The following is a 21,767-nucleotide window of genomic DNA, read 5'->3' as shown; positions in this document are numbered from 1 at the left end:
AAATCAATAAAATTTGGTTGGTCTTAAAGGTGCAACTTGACTCCTGCTTTGTTCAAATCCTTAAACAGAGTTACACCCTTCTAAATGTTGGATTCTCTGGACATGGTACTGCCAGGGAACCATGAAAAAGTAGAAGAGTGCTCAAGGCTTTAACGCAGCAGAGCTGAGGCTAGGTGTGGCAACAGGTTTACAAAGTTACACAGAACAAAGTGGGAGTCCAGTAGCACCTTTAAGTTACACGGAGTCAGCAAACAGTCCTAAAACTAATAAGCAGCTTTCATTAAAGGAAATATATGCTGGAGAGTGCAGCTAAGAGACAGATACAGATTAATTATGCTAGCTAAGTAGATGGTATTGGATGCTAGATGCATGTCCAGCCTCCATGGTACAAGATGGAGAGATCATGCACCTTCTTTTGTGTGTGTTTGAGAGAGAAGTGTGAGAGAGCTGAAACAGAAGAAATTGCCCCTAAGAGTAGCATTCTACTTCAAAGGAAAGGATCAGAGAGCAGAAAGGAAAAGTTGCTCTGTGTGTCCTGACCTCTCTATCTGCCCAAACTCTTTGGTGCCATCTCTCAAGTCTGAGACAGGAGACAGTGCAAGGTCCTCCAGTTCCAACATTAATTTCATTGAAGTCAGTGGCTTAGAAGGGGGTAAGATTGTTTAGAATTGTACTATAAACAAAACTAGAATGTCACAGAAAAAAAATGGAAGGATAGGGAGAAATTGATATCTCTGGGCAGAATGATCCATAAATAAAGATCAAGCCAGTTTCCTAAATTTCATTTTCTTTTCTTTCTTTTTTTTTTGAAAGAAGAAGAAGATATTGGATTTATATCCCGCCCTCCACTCCGAAGAGTCTCAGAGCGGCTCACAATCTCCTTTATCTTCCTCCCCCACAACAGACACCCTGTGAGGTGGGTGGGGCTGGAGAGGGCTCTCACAGCAACTGCCCTTTCAAGGACAACCTCTGCCAGAGCTATGGCTGACCCAAGGCCATTCCAGCAGGTGTAAGTGGAGGAGTGGGGAATCAAACCCGGTTCTCCCAGATAAGAGTCCGCACACTTAACCACTACACCAAACTGGCTCTCCAACAAATATTTGACAAACCTCAACAAATATTTGACAAAGGAAAAGCATGTTGTTAACTGGTTACTTAGTAGAAAAACCTGCCAATCATCTTCAGAGGCCATAGCAAAACATGGCAGGGCCTTTTCAGTTGTGGCAACTCATGGGGTGCACCACAGCTTTGGGAGGTTCATATGGCTCCCTCATTGCTGGAGTTTGGGAAGTAGGGATGCCCATGTCATTTTGATGGGTTCATGGGTTTGGCTAAACTTTATAGGGGCCAAATAGACTGAAATATCTTGGCTTGTCTGTGTGGATTGCAGTATTGACTGACCAGGCTGTTATCGTTTCAATTTTTTCCCATTCATTGTCATTTATGTTACATTGTTGTATCCCACCACAAGGACTTAGTGTAGCATAGTGTTTAGCATGCCAAATGAGGAATGTGTAAACTATAATAAAGTGCCATTAAGTCACAACTAATTCATGACAACAGTGTGCTTTAAATCTTTGTTCAATCCAGAAGGGTCACAGACTAATCTTGGACCAGTCATTCTTTAATTTAGTCCACCTCACAAGGCTTGGATTTGTGATCTGATGCAATCATGTTGTGAAACTCTTTTCCCCATGCAATAATGATAATCCTATGGCATTATGTGTAGCATAGCCAGGAGATTCTAAGATTATCTGGCAGCCAATATCCAACCAACTTTTAGCATTATGCACCACTAGGTGGTGAGCTAGACTTGTTTTGAAGGCAAGAGGCATTTCAGAGGTGGTTTGCCATTGCCTGCCTCTGCATCAGGACTCTGATATTCCTTGGAAGTTACTCTTCCAAATACTAGCAAAGGTCAACCTTCCTTGGCTTCCAAGACCTGATGAGATCAAGCTAGCCTGGGCTGTAAAGGTCAGGACTTTCCCCTTGCGGTACTTAGTGGCCACCAGTTTATCAAATGATTTAATTCGCTCTGTGGTGACCATTGGATTAATGTCAATATTCAAAAATAATAAAATAATAATAATAATAATAATAATAATAATAATAATAATAATAATAATAATAATAATAATAATAATAATAATAATAATAATAATAATAAAATTTTATTTATACCCCGCCCTCCCCGCCGAGGCAGGCTCAGGGCGGCTGACAAATGGCTGACAAATCCATCTGCTCTAGTACCATTGTTCAAGCACTGTACAGTGTTCTTTTTTTATTTTAGATATATTAATTTTTATTAATTTTTGTATAGCAGCTGCTCTGCATTCCAGAGGTCTCAGATTCAGTGCAGGGCATCTCCTGTATTGGAAAAGAAGTTTCTCTGCCTGAGTCTACTGGAGAACCATGGCCAGTCAGAGCAGATACCACAAAACTAGATGGACCATTGGTCTAAAGCTGCTTTGTATACTCATAAATGATGTGGCTCAATGGTAGAGAAGATGCTTTCCATGCAATCCCTTCGAAAAGCATAGAGTTTGAAGGAACACTGCTCTCATAGTCAACAATACTGGGCTAGATACTGAGGTGGAACTCTAGCAGGATCTCCTTTGCATATTAAGCCAGACACCCCTGATGTAGCCAATCCTCCAAGAGCTTACAAGGCTCTTTTTTGTAAACTGTTGGAGGATTGGCTACATCAGGGGTGTGTGGCCTAATATGCAAAGGAGCTCCAGCTAGAATTCCATCCCTGCTGATGTCAACTTTCTATCTCTGTATAAAAGTCCTCAAAAGAGACATAGTTTTTCAGAGGGTCTCAGGATTTCAGTGGTAGCGAGAGGTATTTTAAGATATTGGACCAGAAGGCAAACATAAGAGCAAACATAAGTGAATGATGCATGTCAGAAGATGTCATGGAACTATTATGCAAATGACACAGCTGGTATTGCTGTTGGAAAGAGGCTGATGGGCTGCGAATGCTCTCCAGGAGCGAAGGAACCAACCGATTGCTCCCATTGTTCTAAAGAGCTGGGTAACAAATGTGCATTTCATTTTCCAAACATTTCATGGTGAAACCTAAAACTTCTCCAAAATTTGGGGGACTGAGGCACTCAAAGGATTAGTAACAGGATCTGGAGCCTTTCATCTCCATGTTGCCTTTTCAACTCCCATTCGAGCCAATACAAATGATAGAAAGTGGTTACCATCTGATGGGATTGAGGGGCTTACTCATAATGAGCTGGTGGCCTCACTCCATTTCCTGGTTGTCAGGAGTCCCCCAACATCAACTGCCTCCCCCTGCCACCCCAACCAATGCAGAGCAGGCACACCATAACAGCTGGCTGCTTGTCAGCAGCAGCAAAGAGACCAGGGGAGGAAGCTGAAGAAACAGGGAAGTGAACTTATCTTTAGAAGGTATTGAGCAGGTGTTAGAATGATGGAATAATCTTCACCAAATTCTCTACCGAGAAAACCAGATACTAGAGACCACCTGCATACCACTCCCCTCCCCCACAATCTAACTGTTGGTTTTGCATGGTTTCTTCTGATATCAAGATTCAGATTTTGAATGCATTGGGAATGTTTGTTGGTTTGCAGAGATGGATGGAATGGAAACAGGAATGGCATGGAAAGGATAGGACCAGGGATTGTTATGCAGCTGCACCTTCTATTCAGTGGACAAGGTAGGTGGGGAGGAGGAGAGGGAACCCTCAGAAAGGTTCAGGAGCTGTATTCCTGTGAGCTCCTGCTGAATTCAAGACCTGGTTTTATGTAAGATTTTTCTGATGTACGCCGCCTCCGAGCCTTGTTCTACTGGAAAGGGCAGTCAAAAATTTGAAATTAATACATAACTAATAAGAAATAAATAAATCTGCCCCTGGTAGGTAGAGAAGGATTAAGTCACCTGTTCTCTCCCTGACAGAGTCCCTATCCTCACTGGGCCCCTGTTTAGCTGAATTTTAGCTTTGCAAAATGCTGGGGATGTCTAGACCTCCCAGCATCTTGTCTAGTTTTACTCTCTCACACACACACATAGACAGATCCACCCCCCTTAACAGTAACATCTGTAAGTACACACTGCACAAAAATAAAGCAATCCATCTCCTCCTGGCCCCCGGTGATGTCATGCAAGCTCAGGAAAGCTGGCTCCATCAAGGTTTATAGTAGCATACAGTGGGAACGTCACTTATCTGCCCAGGACGGTCTGCAGTTCTCATTCTTCCCTTGGACAGAGAGGGTGGCTTTTGTTTATCCTTTGGCACACAATGAAATGATGGGAAAAACATGCTTGGATGCACTGAGGCCTTAAGGTGGGGCAAGGCCACGGATAAAAATGGAATGAGGCCTTTGATCCCCAGCCAACGCTGATGACTCCCAGGGTTCTGGGTTTTTGAATGGACATCATGTTCTTTTGCTCTGGCTCCGCATACAGATGTAGCAGCTCCCTCCTACCTAGTCGAACAAATCAAAGGCTCAGAGACCACTGATATCAGGGAAAGGAGAAGGAATGAAAGCAAAGGCAGAAAAGCAGCAAGGGAGAGAAGACTGAGCCGCCTCAGTTGCCAGAGTGGCTGGTCACATTCTTGGTCATCCCAACGCTTCTGCCTGTACCTAAATGGTCAAACAACTGCATCTGGCCTCCTGCTGAGGCTCTCAAAGCACTCAAGAAGTACAGTGTGCATCCAAGATTTGTTGTTGCCCTGGGGTGGAATAGAATGGCGACTTCATACCAGCATGTCCTTCGGCACGAGTTTTTAATTGTGATCTTGTGCTTCTTATTAGAGGTATGTTATTTCTTCTGGAAGTGGAGAGAGCCACAATTCTTTGCTCCAAGAGATTTGCCAAAATTTCACATCAGAGGTGAGCTCAAGGGCAGGGGGAAGGTTTCACCTTCCTGTCCTATTTGGAGGTATATTGCTTCAAGTAGATGGAGGCACCAGAATATATACAGCGTCCTAAAAGTCAACCCAGTTATTTTGGATTCCTGTTCCCTGTACAACTCCAAGTGTGGACTGACTGGGGAGACAAAGCTGTGATGTGCCAACTCACTCAGACAGGAGAATTAAACAAAAATTGAAATGCATTCTGTATACACCTGTTCAGGTTTCATACTCTACTTCTGGTTAGTGTCCGTCAATGACACATCAACTACACATAAAATTTAGGAGACCCATCACCTCTTTGCTTTGACAGCACACCTAAAACTGAGCATTCTTATTTTTCCAAGCCTTTTAATTTAATCTACTTTTCTAAAAAAAAAATAAAACCTGAAAACTGAAGGTTAGTGATGTAGCTTGGTGCTTTTTTTTTTTTTTTTTGCAAATGGCTTTGGGGGCCTTGACAGAAAAGTGATAATGTAACATTTTCTTTAAAAAAAATACAAAGGCCCTAACCTGGATAGGGCAGGCAAGCCTATCTCGTCAGATCTTGGAAGCTCAGCAGGCCAACCCTGGCACGTACTTAGAAGGGAGACCTCCTTGGAATACCAGGAGCTGGGAGGCAGAAGCAGGCTGTATCAAGCCACTTCTCTGCACATCCCCCATGCCCCTGTAGGGGTCATCATGACTTCCAGGCAAGCATGCGCACATGGACACAAAATACAAAAAACCCAAATACATAAATAATTCTATACAAATCTTGTTAACTTGTCCACAAAACAGGGATTTTCTAATATCTTCTAGTAGTGACAAAAAAAGATTGGCATGAATAGTCTCCAAGAGTGGAACATCAGCAATGAGTGCTTAGTGACATGCATCCTTTTAATGAATGGATGGATGGAGGGATGCTGTAAATATCACCGTAAGCAGGTATAGCATGTGAACACATTGTGCTTGACTGCCTTTAGGGCTGCCAAGTCCCCCGCGGCCTCCGGTGGTACCTATTGTACCATAGAGTTTTCCCTCCCAAATTGCTAGACCATCTGGGAAAACTATAGAATTTTCCCAGAAATGCCTAGAGCGGTTGGTGTGATGATGTAATTTCTGGGTGATGTATCACACTGGCGATGTCGTGGGAGGTTTCCCCCACTGGCCAAATCCTAACTGCCTTGGATTTTTGTGCCTGACCTCTGCTCTGTCTCCTATAGGCAGCTGCCAAATGGTGAGTGGCAATGGCAGCAGTCAGTAGGGGGAGAGGGGTATATAAATGAGCAGCCACAGTTGGACTTTGGAAGCAGGAAGGTGTGGGGGGCTGCCAAGCATTGGTGGCTACAGCGGAGGCTTGTGGGAGATTCCCATCTGATGACAAGGTAGGACCTCATGGGCAGCTTCCTGCCTACAACCCACAGGAAGGGCATGAGTCGGTCAGTAGGTGTTTGCACATCACTAAGTACTAAGAGAAATGGATAAGAACATAAGAGAAGCCATGTTGGATCAGGCCAATGGTCAATCCAGTCCAACACTCTGTGTCACACAGTGGCCAAAAAACCCCAGGCGCCATCAGGAGGTTCATCAGTAGGGCCAGGACACTAGAAGCCCTCCCACTGTTGCCCTCTCCCCCAAACTACATAGGGCAGGAAACCAAGAACAGCTTTATCTCATTCTGAATCTGGTCTGTGGATTAAAAATATGCACAGGTGGACCAGGTGCAGGAGGAGGAGATGTTTCTATAAATCAAGGGGAACCCCTAAAGCTTGTAGAGAAAAATCTTCAATCAAAACAAAGGGATAAAACAAAACTCAAATGCTGAGATCACACAAGACTGCCTTGTGAGATCTCAGCAGCCATTTTGGACTGCCTCGGCAACAGGAAGCAGGTGATATCCCTATTTGTAGTTGTGGGGAGATTAAATAAGCAGGCAGTTTACCTTTCATCTGCTTTAGACAATATCGTCTGAGGGACCTGTTGCCTGAGGTGTTACTGAGAATTTTCCAATGATGACTTTAATCCACATTTGGAATAATTACGCTGGTCTCCATTTTAGCATAGTCCCAGCTACTGCCAAAAAAATCCTTATAACACAGCCAGAAAATATTCACATCTGGGGACTCTCCAAGGGCAGGGAGACCCACAACTGAAGGCCAGCTACTGTGAAGAAAACACTGTGTGCCATCTAGATTTGATACATAGATTACTATGAATGGAGGCTTTTTAAAATCTTGGGCTCTATCTGCACCAGCAGTTTTTCGTACAAACTACTGTTCTCATACGGCCAAGAAGGGGTGACAGTCTGTATCACTTCCTGTGAAATAATGTGATTGGGAGTCAGCTTAATGGAACCGTTCCTCCCCCCCTTAAAAAAAAATCTCCATTCGAAAGGGAAAAAACTTCTTAATTCACAACGAAGTCTGTTGACCTGTTTCCTCCTTTCCTACTCTGAATCCAATGGAACAGTCCAGCATCAACCATTCCAGTTTCTTTTCAAGTATTGAAGGACCTCGTTATTTTCCCATTTTCTGGCTATAAACAACTGGGGGGAGGGCATTCTGATGTTACTACCTTGTATGCATCAAACCCATGGCTTGGTACAAGCATTGCCAGCTCTGAATTGAGAAATACCTGACGATTTGGGTGGAGGGGCCTGAGGAGGGGAGGGTTGAGGAGGATTTCATTGGGGTATAAAACCATAGAGTCCACCTTCCAAAGCGACCATTTTCTTAATAAGAAAGGGGGGTGGTGGTGAAAAAAATATATAAGTAATGGGATAAAGGAAAAGGGGGGGTTATTTGTAATCATAAAATCATTAATCATCAGTACTTATTACATTTTGTCTCTGTTGAGGACACAATTCTGACATTTAATATGTATCATAAAAGTATATCTTTTCCACTTAATTTCTTAACAATAATTTCTCAAAGTGTCGATATTTGCTTTTAAAAAAGAATGAAGCAAAAAAAGCAAACAAACCAAGCATGACAAATTATAAACAGATTAAAAGTAACATATTCAGGGCTTTTCTTAAAAAAAAAAATACACAGGACTGCAGTTCCAGCTGGCTTGGTATCAGGGGGTGTGGCCTAATATGCAAATGAGCTCCTGCTGGACTTTTTCTACAAAAACCCCATGTGAAACAATGGTGACATCACAAGGTGTGGCTTAATATGCAAATGAGTGCCTGCTGGGTTTTTTCTACAACCACCCCCCCCCCAATATATATTATTCTTTTTTTTTTCTTTAAATGTACCCTACATGTTGCTTGCTTGGTATTTTTAGATAAATATATAGATGTATAATATATATGCATAACTGTTAAATAAGCAATTTACATTAATAGTGAGTATAATTTCTCCCTCTCTATATAATTATTCCAGGCAGCGCCTTTTTAAATCAGATAATACCGGCTAGTATCATTTATTAACCTTGACCATAATATGTGTAATAATGCTTTCAATTTCTGCTGGAATTCTTCAATTGGTCTTTTATTTACTAGGTTTGCTAACTTTGCCATCACAGCCATTTTCTCCAGGTGAACTAATCTTTAATATCTGGAAATCTGTTGAGATCTTTGGTTGCCACCTAGAAGTTGACAACCCTAAATGTCACTGTCACACAATTTTGTCTCTCTCTTTGGGACAAAATCCCATGTAGACATTGTCACCATTATCTGCGCATCAGTAAATCCACATGATGTATGTTTATTATATGTAAAAAAAAAATGGTGGTAGAGAGGGTCATTGCATTGCAGCCAATTTACGGTGACCCCCAAAGGATTTTCAAAGCAAGAAACATCCAGAGATGGTTTGCAACTGCCTGCCTCTGTGTCATGATCCTGACTTCCTTGCTAGTCTCCCATTCAAATACTAACCAGGGTAAGCCCTGCTTAGCTTCCTAGTTCTGATGAGTTCAAATTAGCCTGGGCCATCCAGATCAGGGGATGATTACACTGTATGTGTATACATTATATGCAAAATTATATACAATTATATTAAAAATGATTGTGCTGTGTACATAAATTGTAGCTTTTTAAAAAGTCAGTATTAAAAAAAATCTGAATTACTACCCTGACCTGGATAGCCCAAACAAGCCCGATTTCATCAGATCTTGGAAGCAGCTCCAACCCTGGCAAGTACTTGGGTGTGAGACCTCCAAGGAATACCAGGGCTGGGATGCAGAGGCAAGCAACCTCTCTGAATGTCCAGGCTGCAGTAGGGGTCACCAGAAGTCAACTATGACTTCTAGGCATGCATGCACACACAAAAACACACACACACACCCACACCAAAAACCCAGCAATAATACACAATGCAAATGAATCTACAAAATCAAAGGGGGAAAAGTAAGAATATAGACACTAAAATATGAATGATGAGAAAAAGAAACAAAGTGGGGCACATTTCCTCATCCTGAGGGGGTGGCAGTGACAAACATCTGGTATGCTAGAGGAGGTATCTGTTAGCGCTTGTGACTGATAGCTGTAATAAAAGTTAGAGCAAATGGGAAAACAAATGGGTTGGGCACTCCTTCCAACTGAACATTTTGTGCACTGGCAGATCCAATGGACATGACTGTTGACAATCAAACCTGAATATCTGCTGATGCATGTAACCCTCCTCCCACTGATATTGGTAGTAAGTGTGCAACTGGAAACATTGCTGTAATTGTTACATTCTGTCTTGCTACAAGAATGTTGAACAATATGACAGGACTTAGCAGGTTAGGTCATATCATAGACTCAAGAATAACCTGCTCCAACCTGAGTGGGCTGCAATGCCAAGGTTTCTTTCCCAGACGAGCAAATTAGCTGCAGTCCCTGGTGGGAGAAGTTGTCTTTCTTCTAACATGGCTGGTTCAGCCTCCAGAGTGGTCTTTAACCTAACCCACCAAGGAATCAAAGTCAAAAGGTAACTTGTACTCCATAAGGAGTTCAGTCCCTGGAATCTCCAATGATGGGCTCTCAGCAAGAAGGTGTTGGGAAAGACCCTTCTTGTCTGACATCCCAAAGAGCTGCTGTTGCTCAAAATAGGCAGTCTCAGGGCTTTTTTTGTAGAAAAAGTACAGCAGGAACTCATTTGCATATTAGGCCATACCCCCTGATGTCACCATTGTTTTGCATAGGGCTTTTTTGTAGAAAAAGTCAATCAGGAACTCATTTGCATATTAGGCCACACCCCTGGCACCAAGCCAGCCGGAACTGTGTTCCTGCTCAAAGAAAGCCCTGGGCAGTCTCATCCCGACTTGGTATAAGGCAGCTTCACAGAAAGTCTTTTTCCAAATTCTTTTGACAAAAGGAGGTCTTCTCTTGAGGGCAGGGGGAAGGCTTTTGCTGACCATTTTCAGATCTGCTGTAATATAAGGGGGATGACAGAGCTGTGCCCGGGAACAGAGCTGGGATTGAAACCTTGGAAAGCAGCCTGGAAAAATCTAGCCATTGTCTAGGGCAAAGGGCACTCTGAAAATGTCCACAGAAAGTGATTTCAGACAGAGATGCCTTTCAAAGAACTGCGAGTTTCCAATCCTCCTATGACACACAACACTGTCCTCTTCTTGGGAGCACCGAGACTAGGGCGTTGGTCCTCTTGCCCTTGCTCAGCAGCTGATAGAGCAAGTGCAAAGGAAAGGAAAGGAAAGTTCCCCTGTGCAAGCACCAGTCGTTTCTGACTCTGGGGTGACCTTGCTTTCACAACGTTTTCACGGCAGACTTTTTAAGGGATGGTTTGCCATTGCCTTCCCCAGTCATCTACACTTCCCCCCCCAGCAAGCTGGGTACTCATTTTACCAACCTCGGAAGGATGGAAAGCTGAGTCAACCTTGAGTCAGCTACCTGAAAACCCAGCTTCTGCCGGGGATCGAACTCAGGTCGTGAGCAGAGCTTAGGACTGCAGTGCTGCAGCTTTAACACTCTGCGCCATGGGGCTCTTTTCAAGTGCAAAGACATTGCCACAAAAGCCTTCTTCTTACATTTGACTCTTTTGAGTATGCAGTGGGGTAGGGTGGGGGAGCAAGCAATAGGGCTGGTATAAACTCCAATACTCCTTGGGCAAGACATAAATGGGAAGAGCTCATCACAGGAACTAAAGAGGAAGTGGGGGTTCGATTCTGGGATCTTCCCCTCCCCCAGACTGTGTGACTGGCCTAGTCAACACAGGCACAAACCACACTTAATTAATATAGTCTTAATTGTTTGACAACTTAGTAGAGTGTATACAATCTGGAGATGATCCAGAAGGTAGCAGCTGTACTGTTGACTGGAGGTGGCTTGGAGTTGTCATTCTCAGCAACCCACACTCAGTTCATTTCATGGACCCAGTTCAAAATATTGACCTTAAAAGTGCTATGTGACCTGAATCTGGCCTGTTCGAAGGAGCATCTGTCTCCTATCTGTTCCATCACTCATCTTAACACCTCCAGTGAGATCCTGTTCAGTACAGCACCCCAACAGGAAGTCCACACAATGGCTACTATATCCACATTCTTTTCCACTGTGGCAGCAGCCCTGTGGAACTCCTTGCCCCAAGATGTCTGCTTCATTAGCCTGCTCTCCTTAAAGAAATAAAAAAGACTGGCAACAAAAAAAGCTTATTTAGGAAGACATTTGGGCTGATAGAATGGATTCTATTTTTAAAATGTCTGCTTTTTATCTTAATTTTTCTCTTTTTTTGATTGATATTACTACTTACTTTGGGGGTCAGGGAGGGAAGGAGGGAGAGAGAGAGAGAGAGAGAGAAAGAAAGAAAGAAAGAAAGAAAGAAAGAAAGAAAGAAAGAAAGAAAGAAAGAAAGAAAGAAAGAAAGAAAGAAAGAAAGAAAGAAAGAAAGAAAGAAAGAAAGAAAGAAAGAAAGAGAAATCCCTCAATCATTATCTCCCTGTCTCCCTTTCCCCCTTCATTCTCACCCCTCCCTTTCTCTGCCTCCCCTCCTTCTTTATCTTTTCAGTCTCACAGTGAAATTAGAAATGGAAACTTACAAGGGAGAAGGAAGAGAAAAAAGACAAACCTAAGAGGCCAGCTTCTGCAGCCAGATAATTAGGGAGATTGGTTTACCAAGCAGCATCTGAATGGTAAGTTTCTCAGCCCAGGAGTCCCCTACAGCCCATTAGGTGACTTTTAATTCCTCTGGGCTTCTTTAAAGCAGGTGCCCTCTGACAGGTAGTCAATAGAGAGCTTCTGGCCCAAGCCTCCGAGTTTCTTTGGAGAGGTCAACCCCTGAGGTCAAAGAGCATGACTGGAGAGGCTGTCAGGTCATGAGCCATCATGGTGACAGATGAACCTAAACGCTCTCCCGCCTCTCGTGGTGTCCTTCATTGAGAAGGTAAAGGCCCGCTTCTCCAAAGGCAGCCCCTCCTCCTCCCCCGTCCCTGCCAATAAAAGGCTCCTGTGTGGAACTGGCGGCACCTCTCAACTGGTCTTCATTAGCTGGAGTGTGTGGCTTCAGCTCCCAGCCTTCGGTCCTCTGGCGAGTGGGTGCTGTCTCCATAGCTCTCAACTGTTCCTCATTAGGGAAAACAGTCCTCCATTGTCTGGCATGAAGACACCTTTGTGTGTTTAAACCCAGCAGGGCTGGAAAAGCAGGAATGGATACAAAACAATGTGGCACTATTGATAGGGAGGGGAAGGCTTGCAAGAGATTCCGGCTGGAAGACCCGGCTGCAATAATGCAGGTTTAAATACAGATGTCTGGATTTTCGACCTCACTTTGACACTGCACAACTGCCCCCACACATAGATTTGTGGACTGTTTGCACTAAAGTCACAATTCTATGCACATTTACCCATTCCTTTGGACTGGGGAGGGGTGGGGGAGAGGCTTGATTCTGAAGCAACATAGCAATGGGTTGTATGCTTTCAAAGCCTAGAGCAGCTAGCAAGACAATCCTAAACAGTACAATCCTCTTTAAGTAAAGGTAAAGGTAGTCCCCTGTGCAAGTACCAGTCATTTCCGACTCTGGGGTGACGACACATCATGACGTTTTCATGGCAGACTTTTTACGAGGTAGTTTGCCATTACCTTCCCCAGTCATCTACACTTCCCCCCCAGCAAGCTTGGGTACTCATTTTACCAGCCTCAGAAGGATGGAAGGCTGAGTCAACCCTGAGCCAGTTACTTGAACCCAGCTTCTACCGGGATCAGGTCATGAGCAGAGCTTGGACTGCAGTACTGCAGTTTACCACTCTGCGCCATGGAGCTCATGATCCTCTTTAAACCAATGGATTTAGAATAGTGTAATTCTGTTTAGGATTACACTACAAGAGATGGAGCTGTGAGGGAGTGGGCCTCTATCATGGATGCTCCAGGTAGTCTTGGACAAGCTACTGTCCCTTTCCTCAGCTCCCCTCTCCCCATATGGGGATGAAGATTAGAATATTGAGCTGGCTTACAGAGTCATTGCAAGCACTAAAACATGGTGCATATGAAGTGCTTTTGAATGTTCAAAAGCTTGAGCTCTTCTTTTGTGCAGAATGGTCTGGTGTGCACTGATTTTGGAAAAGCTTTGTGGCAAAAGTACCCAATGTGAGAAGTTTGAAAGCCCTATCAGCAGGCATAGCTGTCAGGAGAAAAGAAAGGGAAATTTGTGAGCAGGTAGGTGGAAGCAGCGGCAGGGACAGACCAGCCCTTTTGTGTACCAGGGAAGATTCTGGTGGGCTGCTGACCTGGAGGCTATTGGCAGGCAGGAACAAGCTGAATCAAATGGGCCATGCATGCTGGTACCATCACAAAGGGCATTTGGTTTGGACCTCAGTGATGATAACAACAGGCTCACCTGGTTCAAGGCACTCTGAATGAGTCTGCCCTTAAAGTCATCTCAGAAGCTCCAGCTGAGACAGAAAGCCACAGCTTGGGTTAGGTGGAGCATGAATATCATGCCCACTTATGGCAACTGTGTAGAGTTGAAGAAAAAAGAAACACACAGTCAGGACCTCCAATAAGCAAAGTGAGTATGAACAAAAATTAATCACATAATTGTGTCTGACAAAGGACAACACTTGTCATGTAGGATTTCCAAGCCAAAAGACGTTCAGAGGAGGCTTGCCATTGCCTGCCTCTGTGTAGCAACCCTGGACTTCTGTGGTAGTCTCCCATCTAAGTACTAACCAGGGCTGTCCTTAGGAGGCGGGGGGGGGCAGTATTCTAACAGTTGTTAGGGGGAGAGAGAGAGACCATTTCACTGATATCTTGAAATTTTCAGAATGGAGCTGCAATTAAACTGGATTTCATAGTTTGGGATGACCAATCAGTATTTTTCATTATTTTTACACTGAATGCTTTGGCTGCAAAAAAAAATTGTTGGCATTAATGCACGTATGCACATCAGTAACATGGAATTTACAAAAGGAATTGAAGCTGCAGCAAACCAGGCAGGATTAAATTCTGGAATGAGGTTAATAAAATCTTCTTTGAACTGGAATGTAGGAGGGGTGGGATGCAGTACAAAGCAAACTTCTGGATAACTAAGGGAGAATCCATTCATCCTAGCTCAGACATGAACTGTGCCTGTCTTGAGTCCTTTGCATTTCATGGCTGACAACTACCTCCTTACCAAAGCATTCTGTTGAAAAGAAATACAAAAGTTCCAATAACGCAGGACTGACCATTCACACATGAAAGCAGAGATGGATGTGGCAGTCATGGAGTGATGCACCTATTGTGTGAACCAAAATTGCTCTATTGATGTTTCTGTGACCTCAAACATTTCCTTGCTGTCAGGATTTTTTGCCTGCTTTTCAGATGGACACTGACTCCCAGAAACAATTCCCAGCAATGAAAGTACAACAGAAAATGTGGGGGGGAGGGGGTTTCTCAGGTGCTTCTAAGTCCAGGTATGATGGAGGGGTACCTGATTGCTGCCTCCCCTCCCTCCAATGGCCACAGAGAAGGCAGTTGGTTGCTAGGTGGAGGGGGGCTCTCAGCTGGAGCTGATTCAAGGTTTGCTGTTCCATTGTTCACTGGAAATACATTTCCCCCACCCACCCAGCTGGCATGGCTAAGACCTGGACCGATGCCTTCACTTCATGGGCGGATGTGAAGAGAAAGGTGCCAGCTGAAGAACCAACATGCCTGTGCCAGCCTGCAGTCTTAAGGCACATTCAGTCAAAAGCCCTGGATAGTAGAAAGGAGCTAAGGGGAAGGATATAGACATTTGGGAGAGAGCATTTACTGAATTTACTCAAATGCAAGACCAGGATTTTCTTTTTCCAAGCAGGTCTTCTAACATTTTCAACTTATACTTATGTCCAGTTTCTGTGTATAACATGAAGGGGTCATCTTACATTCTGGGTTTCCTTCCTTTTGAGTAAATACGGTGGCACTATAGCTGAATAGGGATGAAAGTTGTTATATCAAGGGAAGAGGTAATCATTTTTGGATTTCACATGATTGCTTATGAGAGATTGGCAAAATTAATTGTACTTGTTTTGAAAAAGAAAACTCAAAGAATGCTGAATATCTCTACAACAGTCAACTACCATCTTGCGAGAAGTAAGGATGTGGAACTCTGATGTTGGACAGATTTAGAGTTGGTTTCATCATAAGACTAGTGCAGCAAGCGTGCCAGGTTCAGAACTCAGAGGACATTGGATGAAAACCCTCTTCGGTCAAGCCAGGCCAGCTGACCCACCCCCCCTCTTAAGTTACAACCATGGCTCAGTGGCAGAGTACCTGTTTCACATACAGAAAGTTCCAAGTTCGATCCCTAGAATCTCCAGCAAAAGAGTCTAAGGTTGCAGGTGTTGGGAAGGATCTCTCACTGTGATTTTTGAGAATTTCTGTTGGTTACAGTGGGTGGTCTTAGCTATGGGGCAATGGGGTCATACACTGGGGTTGGGCATGCTATGCGGGGCTTACCACTGTAGCCTTGGTAGCAATATGAGAGACAAGGAATAGAGGCTCAGGGGGCACCAACCACCATGCACCTTGCCTGCCCTAGCACACACATGTGGAGAGAGTTTTATCCTTTCATTCCCACATGGTTTCACCAATCAGAATCATCCCCTCCTTGCCAGGATAGGATTGCTAAACTCCCAGTGCCCTGACCTAGATAGCCCAGGCTAGCCTGGTCTCCTCTGGTCTTGAAAACTCATCTAAGTTGGCCCTGATTGGTATTGGATGGGAGACTACCGAGGACTATTAGGATTGCTATGCAAAGGCATGCAATGGCAAACCACCTCTGAATATCCCTCGCCTTGAAAACCCATTGGGGGGTCACCATAAGTGGGTGTAATTTGATGGCAAAATAATAATAATAATTGAAAATCTCCTTGAGGAGCCTGGAGAGCTCCTGGAATTATAACTGATCTTCAGATCCCCTGGAGAAAATGGCTGCTTTGGAGGGTGGACTATGTGGCATCATAACCTGCATAATACCCCTTACCCCAAACCTACCCTTGCCAAGCTCCATCTCCAAAAACTCCAAGAAATTCTGAAGCTGGAGTTGGCAAACCTAACACAATTCCATTGTTACACTTTTAAAAGGAAGGTTCCCCCCCCCTTGCCAATCTCCCCCTCTCTTTTAAAACAGCGAACAGTAGAAATGAAGTGAAAGGAGTAAATCCCTCTCCTTTCCCTATGCAGTCATGGTTGGAAAGAGGTTCTGTCATGTAGCTGTCATTTGGCTTAGAAAGCTGCTGGGCAGATCCAGCTTCCAAGGTCCCACCTATTTTGACCTTGAAGCTGCCATCCCTAGGCACACTTACCTGAGTGGGACTGAGCCCTGCTGAACCCTGTGGGACCTACTTCCAACTAGGCATGCCTAGGATTGTACTGTTCTTCTCCCTGGCCTGGGGTTTAGGAACCTCTCCCTTCAAACCACTGTAATTCCATAGATATTCCTTTCCAGAGACAGGTCTGATACATTTTTATTCTGTACTTCATGCTTAAAGTAAAGGATCCCCTGTGCAAGCACCAGTCGTTTCCAACTCTGGGGTGACATCACATCACAATGTTTTCACGGCAGACTTTTTTACGGGGTGGTAAAAAAAGGCATCTACACTTTACCCCCAGCAAGCTGGGTTCTCATTTTACCGACCTCAGAAGGATGGAAGTCTGAGTCAACCTGGAGCCAGCTACCTGAACCCAGCTTCCCCCAGGATCAAACTCAGGTCATGAGCAATAGTGCAGAATAATACAATCCAGTAATATAATAGATAACCAAATAACCAGAAATATTAAGTACAAAGTGTAAAATATGCCATTAAAAGAAAAGGTCATAAAAAGTCACAGATAAAAATTTTGCCACAACAGGAGTTACACATAGGCTGCAATCACACACACTAATTGATGCACTTTCAATCCACTTTCCATGCACTTTCCAACTGGATTTTACTGCAGTAAAATCCAGTTGGAAAGTGCATCAATTAGTATGCATGATTGCAGTAAAATCCAGTTTACTGCAGTAAAATTCAGTTGGAAAGTGCATTGGAAATGGATTGAAAGTGCATTATTTAGTGTGTGATTGCAGCCTTAGATTGATATCAGCCAAAAGCTTTGTAACTATTTCTTGTTTCAAGACTTGTCCCCACTTGATATGTTAAGGAAGCCTATCTGCAGTATATGAGGAAGGGGAAAAGACTGCATGATTCCTATCTATAGCTCAAAGCAGTGGAGGGAAGAAGGGAGGAAATCACTAGAAAACAAGTTTTAATTTTAGATCTAGAGCCATCTGTGTTTAGATGCCCAGATTTATTTTTAAAAGATGGGAAGAGCCAGCAGAGGTATGCCAACTTCCCCCATCCTGTACTCACATTCAACCTCCAACCTCATACCGGGTTGGTGCTTCTTCCTACCATTCTGCTCCATGATGGTCATTCTCATTTCTGCAGGGGGAATGGTTGGAAACAAACACAGGAAACATCCCCGCTCCAGATTAGATAGGGATATGGCAGCCTGTGAGAGAGGAGGAGAAGGGGGAGGTGAAAACAGCCATCAAAAAGAAAATGGACAAATTAGAACCTCTTGATTTTGCTATCCTCTCCCAGAAAAGAAGCTTCCAAAAAGGGGGGTTGTGAGTATTCACTAATTTAGGAAGAATTGAGATGGTAACATAAATGTTAAAAGGTGTTTTTGAAGGAAGGAAGTGATCAACGTGTCTTTTTGTTTTTCACATTTGTATCCCAATCTTCTTCCAAGAAGCTCAGAGGTATACAAATTCCAGGGCACAGTATGATGTCACATGAAACTAAGCAGGTCTGAACTGGAGATTGCTTGGAAAGCTTATTCGTGCTACCTTGATTTCCAAGAAAAGCAGCATATAAATGATACATAAGTTTATCCTTGAGGTTCTTGATTCAAGTGCCAAAGTAAACAAAGCTGCTTCCATATATCCATGTATGGAATGGCACAGAAAACTGCCACCATCCCACATGGCTTCCACATCCTTGCTGCTCAATTGTATAATTTGACTGAGGTTCTGAGGCAGCATCTTGCCTCATTCCACACATATCTTGGGCAATGATGGAGGCTGAATTTGTGTACTCCCTGTCCTTTCGTCTTGTGTAGAATGTAAGCCCTCTCTAGCACCCAGAAGTATCAAGAAGGGTGAATGATTTCCCATGCACTCAACAACACCATCTAACATTCCTGTTGTAATAGGTGTGGGTAAGTGCATGTCTGAGCACAGAGATTGCCTTTGCTGCAATTTGGGTAGGAGTGAGCAATTGCCGTGTTTCAGTGGGAACTTTACTTTGGCAGCGTTGCTAGACTAATAGGTGCTGCGTTGATCTAGCTCAGGCATTTTCCAACTGTGTCACAGAGCACATTCAGGAGGTCCTCTAATCTCAGACAGAGCATATTCCAGTCACTACTGAACATACAGATGGGACAGTTCTTCATGCACTAGTCCTGATGGCAGACAGAGATCATCTCAGAAACAAGGCTGGCTTCCAATGAGGTTCTTCAAGAAAAGCAGAACCTGCCTTTGCTTGGGAAGACAGCAGGTCTCCTCGTTGGCATATTTATCAAGGAAGGCACTGAAGCAGCTGAAGTCTGGTGGAGTCTCTTTTGGTGAATAAAAATGCATTCAAGTGTAAAGATATGTTAGCAAGGCAGCTTATCAAAGAAAACCTTTAGTGTTTACACAACACTTTCCCTAGGTACTCAACAAAATTCATAGACATCAAAGTTAGCTATATCTGAATACGCTTGTGCTCCAATTACAATATGATTGTAGAACACGTGGGGAAAAGAGGTTTATGTGTTATCCAGCACTTGAAATTGGTCTAAATTCAGGGCTTTTTTGTAGCAGGAACTCCTTTGCATATTAGGCCACACACCCCTGATGTAGCCAATCCTCCAAGAGCTTACAGGGCTCTTATTACAGGACCTACTGTAAGCTCCAGGAGGATTGGCTACATCAGGGGTATGTGGCCTAATATGCAAAGGAGTTCCTGCTACAAAAAAAAGAGCCCTGTCTAAATTACTTTGCTTGGATGTGTTTTTGCACCACTTTCCTGCAGCTCCCCACCACCACCACCACCACCACCAATCTGGTCCATCCCAGCTACCCAACAGAAAAGCAGAGTAAAGTGGCTGAGGGAGAACATGGTGAAACAGACTCCAGATACAATGGAGATGATGCTCTTTGGCAAGGCTGCCAAAGGGATTGCACTGCCTACTCTTTGTGGGGTAAGTTTATCTTGGACAGAATAATGTAAGGGCATGGAAATCAAGCTAGATCCAGCTCTTCTATTAGACAAACAAAGTCAACAGCGTGCTAAAAGCATTTTTCCGCACCCCAGCATTATTGATCATGGAAAGTCTCTTTTTGATTTAGCTGACTTAATCATTTTTATCTATGCTACAGTAAACTCAAGATTAGCCTATGTAACATATTTCTAGAGAGCCAGTATAGTGTAGCAGTTAAAGTGTTGGACTAAGATCTGGAAACCCAGGTTTGACTCTCCTCTCTGCCACAGAAGTTTGCTGGGTGACCTTGGGCCCACTCACACACTTTGAGTGCTATCACACTGGGAAATTGACACAATTTTATCTCGGCTCCAAAAAAGCCACTTGAGTTTGGTCCATTTCTGAGCTATCAAACAGCCACTGTTGAAGCAGCAGGATCACAACAGCGGTCCGTGGTTGGCCATTCACACTGCTAGAGCACCTCAGTTATGGACCTGCTGTGGACCTTTTGTTTTTAAGTCCCCTGGTGTGTGCGCTCGAGCAGAAAAAAACCCTGAATGCACCGGAAACAGCTTGGCATGATCACACTACTCTTCCACTTATGAGTCATGCTGAGATGTTTGGACAGCCAGCGAATATGCAATCTAAATGTGATCCAGGGGGAAACTACCAAGAAGATCCAGGTGGCTTTTTAATCCAGATAGGAGGCATCTGGTGACAGGGTGAGAACAGGTGCAGCTCAGAGGGCAGATGTGCTTTTGTGATCAGATGCATTTAATCCAACAGGGAAGCATGACTAGGTTGGGCCAAATCTCTTGTGCGAAAGCATCCCTTCAATTTAACCTACCTCACAGGGTTGTTGAGAGGATAAAATGGAGGACAGGAGAATTACCGTGTAAGCCACTTTGGGTCCTCATTGAGGAGAAAGGTGGGATATAAATAAAGTAAATAAAAGTACATAAATACTTGATGTCAGGGCTCCACAAGTCCCAGGTGCCAGGTTGCCAAGAGGCCTAGAAATTTAATTGCAGCATCTAATATTTTCAGCCATGATTTTATTCGAATTTCTAGACAGAATTGCAAAGCCTATGTATCATTTCAAGTCAATATGCTTTGTTTTATGACATGAAATTCTGGTCATTGCTTATTTACATGTTCATTTTACACCATTCAATAGCGGTAGATGAATGTATTTCTTAGCCAATTGCTTTCTATACTGGCTCCAATATTCAATCAAATTGAGCTTTTAAAAGCAACAATGACATTATGAGAAACTGGGGAGAAGTGAACTTATGGTGAGAGGCTAGCTTTTCATTGTGGTGATGACAAACAGAGTTACCCTTACATGCGACAACATTTTTAGCACCATTTTATCAAAATTGGGAGAAATTATAAAGAGTTTAGGAGTAGGTTTTCTGGTATCAGTAATTGGGAAATGTGATCATTAAAATACACAACCTGAAGGCTGAACAATGTGACTGGCTCTGAGAGCCAGTGTGGTGTAGTGGTTAAGACCAATTCCCCATTCTTCCTTCACTTGAAACCTGCCTGGGTGACCTTTTGCCAGTCACAGTTCTCTCAGAACTCTCTCAGCCCCATCTACCTCACAAGGTGCCTGATGCAGGGAGAGAAAGAGAAGGTGATTGTAAGCTGCTTTGAGATTTATAAAGGTAGAGAAAAGCAGCATATAAAAAGGTACTTACCTATCAGGGAAGACGCCATGATCATGAAGGTGATTTTCCCAAGGTGAGGTTCACCCCTGCAGTTGTGTTGGCCCCTGCAGTTTCCCCAAACGTGGGAAACTCAGCTGCATAATTCTTCTTCCTGAGATTTTGGAGCTTGTTCCTAAAGCCCAAGGGGGGGGAATTAAAAGCTTGTTGTACGCAAAGCTGCCAAACCACTTCAATTGGTTCAAAATGCAGCAGGTCATTTGGTGTTTGCATAGAACTACTTTGCAAATGTCTTAACAAGCACTGCACCAGTTGCTAACTTGTTCCCTCATGAAATGTTATTATAATATAGTGGGTTCTATACATTAATGAGGCGAGGTGGTAGTGAACATAGCTCTTTTATTGAATACAGCATGGAGAGCCGGTTTGGTGTAGTGGTTAAGTGTGCGGACTCTTATCTGGGAGAACCGGGTTTGATTCCCCACTCCTCCACTTGCACCTGCTGGCATGGCCTTGGGTCAGCCGTAGCTCTGGCAGAGGTTGTCCTTGAAAGGGCAGCTGCTGTGAGAGCCCTCTCCAGCCCCACCCACCTCACAGGGTGA

Source organism: Heteronotia binoei, chromosome 11 (genome assembly GCF_032191835.1).
Source record: "Heteronotia binoei isolate CCM8104 ecotype False Entrance Well chromosome 11, APGP_CSIRO_Hbin_v1, whole genome shotgun sequence".
NCBI classification, from domain to species: domain Eukaryota; kingdom Metazoa; phylum Chordata; class Lepidosauria; order Squamata; family Gekkonidae; genus Heteronotia; species Heteronotia binoei.
Note: the sequence above shows the minus strand (reverse complement) of the source record.